The sequence below is a fragment of the Oryzias latipes genome, chromosome 16 (genome assembly GCF_053564925.1).
Source record: "Oryzias latipes strain Hd-rR chromosome 16, Olatipes_Hd-rR_3.1".
NCBI classification, from domain to species: Eukaryota; Metazoa; Chordata; class Actinopteri; order Beloniformes; family Adrianichthyidae; genus Oryzias; species Oryzias latipes.
The window spans coordinates 3745006-3753365 of record NC_136252.1 but is presented as its reverse complement, the minus strand read 5'-3'; the positions used below and the strand labels follow the sequence as shown (position 1 = coordinate 3753365).

General features: G+C 41.6%; 1 long non-coding RNA gene across 1 annotated transcript; it reads left to right on the top strand.

The window, feature by feature from the left end:
- Positions 1 to 6598: 6598 nt before the first annotated feature.
- LOC144984479 (uncharacterized) lies at positions 6599 to 8360 on the top strand. Its single transcript, XR_013648209.1, has 3 exons — positions 6599 to 6747; positions 7308 to 8174; positions 8258 to 8360. It is a non-coding gene; the product is annotated as an uncharacterized LOC144984479 (long non-coding RNA).

Genomic DNA, 8360 nt, shown 5'->3' with positions numbered 1-8360 from the left:
CAGACAGACCAAGTACGTGGAGACAACTGTCTCCATGAATCCATACGTTGAGGAAGACTCCTGGTTTTGTCTGTAAACAGCAGCTTTATGTTTCTGTGAAGTTTAGTCTCTTCTTCAGTTTCCTCACTGAGAATTTGGTAGTTTTCTAAAATAAAACTTCCTTCTGAATCAGAAAATAAAAAAAACTGAAAAAATCAAAGTTAGCGTCTGCATTTTTTCCTGTCTGCGGCCCGGAACGAGCGGGCCTCAGATCATGGACCGATACTGGTTCGTGGCCCGGTTGGGACCACTGGTTTAATGGGAACAGGCAGCACGTTGAAAAATGCGAGTTGGGGACACCCAAAACGTCAAAAAGTGACACAGAGGGGGCCCCGAAAATACATCTACCGGTACATATGAGCACGGTCCTCTGCCCTAAACAGTTCAGTCAGAAGAATGTGTGCATGTTTAAGGTTATCTCTCATTCTGTGTCTATTTTCTTCAGAAATGTGGAGAGAACAATACGCTCATCATAATACGATGAAGAAAATACTGACAGCGGGAATCTGGATCTCCTCTGAGAAAGACCATCCAAAAAATGACTATCAGGGAAACTACAGACAAAAAAGATCATTTATATGAAATAAAAGAGGAAACACAAAGAAAACAAATCTGAACAGTAAAATACGAGGAAGTCCTCAATTTATTTTTTATGTGAGGATTTCTGTAGCATAATCAAAAATAAAATTCTATGACTTTTCATTTTCACAATGAAGCTGCATTTGTTGACTCAAAATTAAAAAGAAAAATCAATCCGCCAAACGGCATTTTCTTCTTCAACAACGCTCATTCTGTCACTTCATTAAAATGATAAAGTAAATGGTATTTGAAATTACATTTTCAAAAAGTTCTCTAGTAAATGTGTAGCAAAATTCATTTAGAAATGTCTAATTTGATCTTTAAAATGGATTAACAGAAATGCTTTTTCATTTCCACAATGTAACTGCATCAAATGACTCAAAATGAGAATGAAAAATCAGTACTTCGTCTGCTGGACGGACCCACAACGCACTGACGTCATCGTCCCGCCTCCTCCTGGAAACACTGACTGGAAAAGAATTATGGGACACTTTTTGCGCGGTGGATGTGAAAAAAAAAATGTAATTCCATCTTTGCATTTTCGCTTTAATTATGTCACAGAATTAGCAATGTTGAAAAAGAAAATGAAAAAGCATTTTGGAGGATTGATTTTTCCTTTTAATTTTGAGTCAACAAAAGCAGCTTTATTCTGGAAGTGAAAAAGCATTTCTGGTATTGACTTTTATTTTGAAATATGCTACAGAAATGTGTGTGATGGATCTTCAATCACAGAATGTCAATCAGAAAAGAATGAGATCTGAACCGTCATGTTCTTCTCTCATTTTTCATGTCTTTCCTCTCATTTCCAATTTGTTCTGAGATGTAACCCTAAGTGAGTTTGAGCATAATGGAGGACGTCAGCAATGGCAACGGGCTCTTCCAGTCACCTGTCAAAATTCAATTGAACACATTAAGGATGTGAAAAAAATGGAGGGCTTTGCAGGCTGACTGTGATCAATCCAAAAGGATTGAAGGGCTTCAGCGGAACTTAAAATGAAAATGCATTTTTCAGTGGTTTCTTGCAAGAGGAGGTCAGTCAGTTCTCATTATGTTAGGCTGTAAAACAGAGAGAAATAAATCCTAATTGTCTGCATATCAATACACAAAACGGCAACCTCCTTCCTTTTAAATAAGTTTCACCATGTCTTCATTAGCCGCGTTTCTCCTATTTTATATTTATTGGGGGTTTATGAATAATCATCAAAAGCATGGGGCCAACATGCATGTGTGATCTTCTCAGCCAGCAGGGTTTTGGATCAGTGCTGGTCTGCCTCAGATCAGAACCGAACAGAGTGAAGCTGCTTTTAACTCTCATGCTCACACAAATGGAACCAGCTTCCCAGCTTTTCTCACCGCAAACCAGAGGTTTGAATCCGATGTATAATTGTGCTGTGTTTATTGTGCTGCATCATTAGCAGCCCTCCTGCACATGTTTGCCTTGAGAGTCCCACTCAGATCAAAATGGTGTTTTTAACATGTTCTTGTGGCATTTTTCTCAGGATGGAGGGCATATACTACGCAAGTTCAGATTAAAGTTGCCTTTCTGTGTATTTCTTTATTCTATGTGTGAATCAGAAGCAGACCAAAAAATGCTGAAACAGCTGACATAGACCTTACTACAGCAAACCACCAGCTCCCTGCTCTGCTCCATTCTGATGATCCTCCTGCAGACAAACAGATCCATGAACATCTTTGTTTTCCTGGTCTGAGCTGGAATCTGGATCTAACTGTAGGACTGTATGACTCCAATAAGGCTCTTCATTTTTGTTACACCACTGATGTTCGGTTGGGGTTGTGAGGGGCTGCAAGCCAATTATCAAACCTCCCCTTTATTTCTAAAATCCTAGAAAGAGTTGTAGTTAAGCAGCTTTACTGCCACCTACAGGACAACAGCCACTTTGAAGACTTTCAGTCGGGGTTTAGACCTCACCACAATACTGAAACTGCACTAGTTAGAGTCTCTAATGACTTGTTATTGGCCTCAGAAAAGGAACTACTTTCTATTCTGGTCCTGTTGGACCTCAGTGCAGCTTTTGACACTATTGACCACGGTATTTTACTCCATAGATTAGAGCAGGACATAGGGATCAGAGGATCTGCCCTCCAGTGGTTTGAATCCTATTTGTCCGATAGGTACCAGTTTGTTAATGTAAATGGCCATTCCTTTCAGTGCACTCGAGTTAACTATGGAGTCCCACAGGGCTCAGTTTTAGGACCCATCCTGTTTATGCTTTATATGCTACCCCTAGGAAACATAATCAGGAAACACAGCATTAATTTTCATTGTTATGCCGACGATACGCAGTTGTATTTATCCATGAAGCCTGACCAGAATGACCAGATAGAGAAACTGAACGCCTGCATCAGTGACATCAAGACCTGGATGACAATTAATTACCTCCTCTTGAACCCAGAAAAAACTGAGGTCATTATACTTGGTCCTAAAAACCTCAGAGATGCTCTGTCTGCTCAGATAGTCTCCCTGGATGGTGTAAGTATAGCCCCCAATTCCACAGTTAGAAACCTTGGGGTTTTATTTGACCAGGATTTATCATTTAAGGCTCACATATCTCAGGCGTGTAGAACTGCCTTTTTTCACCTGTGGAATATTGCTAAGATCAGAAATATACTTTCTAAGAGTGATGCTGAAAAACTCATCCATGCATTTGTTACGTCGAGGCTGGATTACTGTAACTCCTTGTTAGCAGCGTGTCCTAAGAGTTCCTTAAGAAGTCTCCAGCTTGTTCAGAACGCAGCAGCTAGATTGTTAGCAGGAACTAGCAGAAGAGATCACATCACTCCTGTGTTGGTTTCCCTCCATTGGCTCCCAGTTGATTCCAGAATCAAGTTCAAGATCCTCCTGATCCTCAATTCAAAGTTAGACTGAAAACATTCCTCTTTGGACAGGTTTATTGTCAGACTAGCTAGTATTCAGAGATTATTTAACTTAATGTTAATATGTTTAAATTAAAATTAATAACAATAACTATTTGTTTTAAAAGGCTGCTAGAAGTTGAAGCTGGGGTGACTATGGTGCACTGGGGTTCTGTCCTCTTTTCTCATCTACTTCTACCTTCCTTCTCTCCTCAATTCTTGATAATTATTCATCATTTAGTTCTCCATGCCTCTGTTTGGTGCAGTGCGATTCATGTTTTGTCCCTCTTTCCCTCTCCCCTCCTGGCTGTGGTTCCTGTCTCCGGCTCGACTCGCGCCCCCGACTGTCCCCACAACTCCTGGATGAAGCTCGTCTGCTGGACTTTATATATGTAGTTGTAGTGTTAGATAAGTTAATTCTTCTCTAAGAGTTCTGGTAAATCGCCTGTCCGTCCTGGGGGAGGATCCCTCCTTCATGTGGGCACCCCTGAGGTTTCTTCGTTTTTTCCGGAATCCGTTTTTTTAGGAGTTTTTCCTTACCGCGAAGGGGGGTCTAAGGGCAGGGATGCCAGTATAGCTTAGTCAGTTTGTTAGTTCTGTTTAGTATTTTCCTATTGAATTCTATGTATTCATGATCCTTTTGAGCTCATGTTTCACTTTTTCAATTACCAATACGAAGCCCATTGAGACGACTGTTGTTGTGAATTTGGGCTATACATGTATAATTGAATTGAATTGAATTGAACAGGAGAACGTGGAAACAGATGGATGATGGGAAATTGGGGCAGGCTTACCCTGCACCAACAGTCCTGCCCACAACTCAGACGTGAATTTCAAATGAACTCCTGCCGCTCTGCAGAAACCAAGTCCTAGAAAAGGACTTAGGGCTTTTGATTTTGTCTAAAATCAGCATCATAATTAAAAGACCACTGGGAACACTTTTACAGGAGATCAAATGATAATCAAAGTGGGACTTTAACTGACCTTTTTAAGCTCTCAGTGCTTTTCTGTTTTTTATGCACTTTGAAAGAACTCTATCCTTATTTGTTGTTGCAGTTTTTGATACTACAATTTCAGAAGACAAACATTCATACAGCGTTCTCAAGCTACGTACACAGTGAGCATGAGATGAACGCTCCAGAACACGCTGAAAACAGTTTCTTGACCTATAGTGTTCACAATGGACAAGCAGTCTTCTGTTTAGCAGCACATCTGCACCACCAACAGCTGACAGAAGCTTGGTGGGAAATCTGCTGAATTTCACTCCAGGCTTTGTCTTTTACAGCTCTATTCCCATGCAGAAGACTTGGTGTCACATAATTCCTGCTGAGCACACACCACAAGTATTAGTGATTCATTTTCAAACAGTTGACACTTCCGTGACTTTAAACGGGCGCTTTCCATACCTCACTTCCCTGATTGGTTAAATTTCAACCTGGTTTATCTTTTTCAAAAGCTGAGCGTTTTGTAGGTAGAGCCCAAAAAGGACTTTAAAATGCATGTAGATACGCATGAGCGCCAGAGTTTTGAAAGCACAAGCCCCAAATGCTTATTTAGGCGTGTTTACATAGACTTTGAATGTCGTCGCTTGAACGCTCGTGATAGAGGGCGGTGTGAATGCAGCTTTACACATGAACAGAAAGGTGCTGCAGCACATGTTTTCATTAGCGCCAAACCAGATCAGCAGTGGCTGAACGGTGGTGCAGTGGTTAGCTCTTGCCTCACAGCAAGAAGCAAGAAGGTTCAAGTCTCAGCTGGGGGGGGGGCCTGAACCAGAACACCAATGGGGAACCTTTCTGTGTGGAGTTTGGATGTTTGGGATTTTTTCCACAGACTCCAGCTTCCTCCCACCGTCCAAAAACATGCTTCATGGGTTCATTGGTTCCTCTAAATTGTCCCTAGGTGTGCATGTGAGTGTGCGTGGGTGTGTGATGGTGGCCCTGCGACAGGTCCAGCATGTCCCCTGTCTTCATCCAGGATAAGCTCCAGCAACCCCGTGACCCCGAAAGGGAGTAAACGGTTCAGAAGATGAATGAATGAATGAATGAATGAATGAATGAATGAATGAATGAATGAATGAAGGAATGAAGGAATGAAGGAATGAAGGAATGAATGAACAGATCAGGAGCTCTGTATTCAGTCAAACAGGAAATGTGGCCTCCTGGCCTGTCTTTTGCTAACAATGTTTAATGCATTATTAAAGGGGTCTGCATGACTTTCCTCTAAGGGGCTTCAAACACAAAAAAGAGCGCGTCAGTCTCCCATTTAAAGAGAAATGATGCAACATCAAGAGGATGATCAGGACTGTTTCATATGTAGTGCTGACAGGAACAAATGATCCACTGAATAACTTTGTGAAAGTGCCACATGCATTCAGATGGTTCCCAAAAACTGCTTCTAAAATGACTGAAAAGGGAAAAAGAACATGCAATGATAAAGCTTCTGTCACAGTCTTACTGCTGCTCCAGTGACATTTCGCTTCAAGTTTTGGTGTAAAATCATTTTGTTCCATAAAAGCGCTCACTATAATTTTCTTCATTCAATTAAAAAAATGAATTTCTTTGTCACATTCAAGAAAAGTTTTCTTTCTTTTCCGTAAATAATACTGTGCATTGTTCCATTGAATGGACAATCTTTATTTTATCTTTTTTTCTTGACTAGCAGCATTTATTCTAAAAACAAAAGGCAGATTGACTTAAAGAAATCAATATACTGAAAATGAGATCTCTGTTGCCGTTTGTAAAGAGCCATAGGGCTTCTTATAAAATATTTCAAACATTTGCAGTGAATTGTGGAAAACAAACTAAAGAGACTGTTAGTTGTACAAAAACAGTTTTCTGCACGGTCACAATAACAGTTTATAAGAACAGGGTGATCCGCTCAAACTGGTTGACCAACAGCTGCAGCATCTGGACAGAAATCCGTGGCAGAGGTAGAAAAGCCAAAACAAGGAGCCACTAAGTGCAGTGAAACAACAAAATCATATTATCTGGCTGGAGACATGGATCTTGTGAGTGTTACCCGACGGGCAGTTAACAGCAATGACGAGCGGAGTGCGCCACAGTGATGAGCTGATAGACTGCAGCTGTGACAAGAAGCTGCCAGGGACTCTGATTGCCCACAGGCACTCACAGGCACACAGAGAGGACGAGGAAGATGAGTTCACATGCAGCAGAAAGGAAGAAGAGCAAGAAAAAAGAGAGAAGGACCTCCTGGCCTGCTACATTTTGACAGGATGGGCAAGCAGGCAGGTAGGTGTTTAGTGGGACACATCCCTGCTGCACCGCGGAGTGTGGGGTCATCGATACAAAATCATGTTAATATTGCCTTTAGGGTGATGTTTATTGCAGCAACACAGTGGAGAGTAACGTTCTGCATATATTTTTAGATGTGTTTTTAGATGTGTACATGTTGCATTAAAAATGGGACAAAAGTTTTACTAAAAGCAGACGGGTTGGATCTTTATTACCTGCATGGATCATTTGTATGTAGTTTAATTATCTATGATAGCACAGACAGGTCAAATAGCATCTCAGCAGTTCATGAACTGACTCTTAAATATCTTACATGAAACACGTACAGTCATGGCCAAAAGTATTGAGAATGACACAAATGTTCGTTTTCACAAAGTTTGCTGCTAAACTGCTTGTAGATCTTTGTTTCAGTGATGAACTGAAATAGAATTACAAGAACTAAACACGTTCCAAAGGCTTTTATGGACAATAACATGTCATTTATGTATTTGCTGTCATTAAGACCTGCTGTGGAAAGTATTTGTATGTAAAGTATTTGCACTGTTGGCCCTTCTTTTTCAGGACCCCTGCAGTTTGACTGTGTGTGCTGTCAATCAACCTATGGACCAAATCCTGACTGACAGCAACCCATTATTTTCATGTTCACTTCTTGACGTTTGTCAGAATTAGTGGGTTTTTGTTTGTCCACCCGCCTCTTCAGGATTGATCACAAGTTCTCAATGGGATTAAGATCTGGGAGTTTCCAGGCCATGGACCCAAAATGTCAACGTTTTGGTCCCCGAGCCACTTAGTTCTGACTTTAGCCTTATGGCCCGGTGCTCCATTGTGCTGGAAAAGGCATTGTTGGTCACCAAACTGTTGTTGGAAGAAGCTGCTGTTGGAGGGTGTTTGGTACCATTCTTTATTCATGGCTGTGTTTTTGGGCTAAATGGTGGGTGAGCCCACTACCTTGATGAGAAGCAACCGCACCCATAAATGGTCTCAGGATGCTTTCCTGTTGGCGTGACACAGGACTGATGGTAGCGCTCACCTTTTCTTCTGTGGACAAGCCTTTTTCCAGATGACCCAAACAATCAGAACGAGGCTTCATGGGAGAATAGGACTTTGCCCCAGTCCTCAGCAGTTCATTCACCAGACTTTTTGCTGAAGATCAATCTCTCCCTGATGTTTTTTGGATGGAAGTGGCTGCTTTGCTGTCCTTCTTGACACCAGGCCATCTTCCAAAAGCCGTACTGTGAAGCAGATGCACCCACGCCTGCATCTGCCGTTCCTGAGCAGCTCTGCTCTGGTGGACCTCCGATCCTGCAGCTGAATCCTCTTTAGACCATCCTGGTGCTTGCTGGACTTTCTTGGATGCCCTGAAGTATCTTGACAAGAATTGAACTTCTTTCCTTGAAGTTCTTGATGACCTATCAATTGTTGATTTAGGTACAATCTTAGTTGCTACAATATCATCACCTGTGAAGCCATTTTTATGCAACGCAATGATGGCTGCACGCGTTTCTTTGCAGGTCACCATGGTTACTGTAACTGCCGTTGCAGTTACATTCGGATATCTTGGGGAGCAGGAACCGTCTTTACGCGTGCTTCATAAAAAAGTTGTTCTTCCTTTTA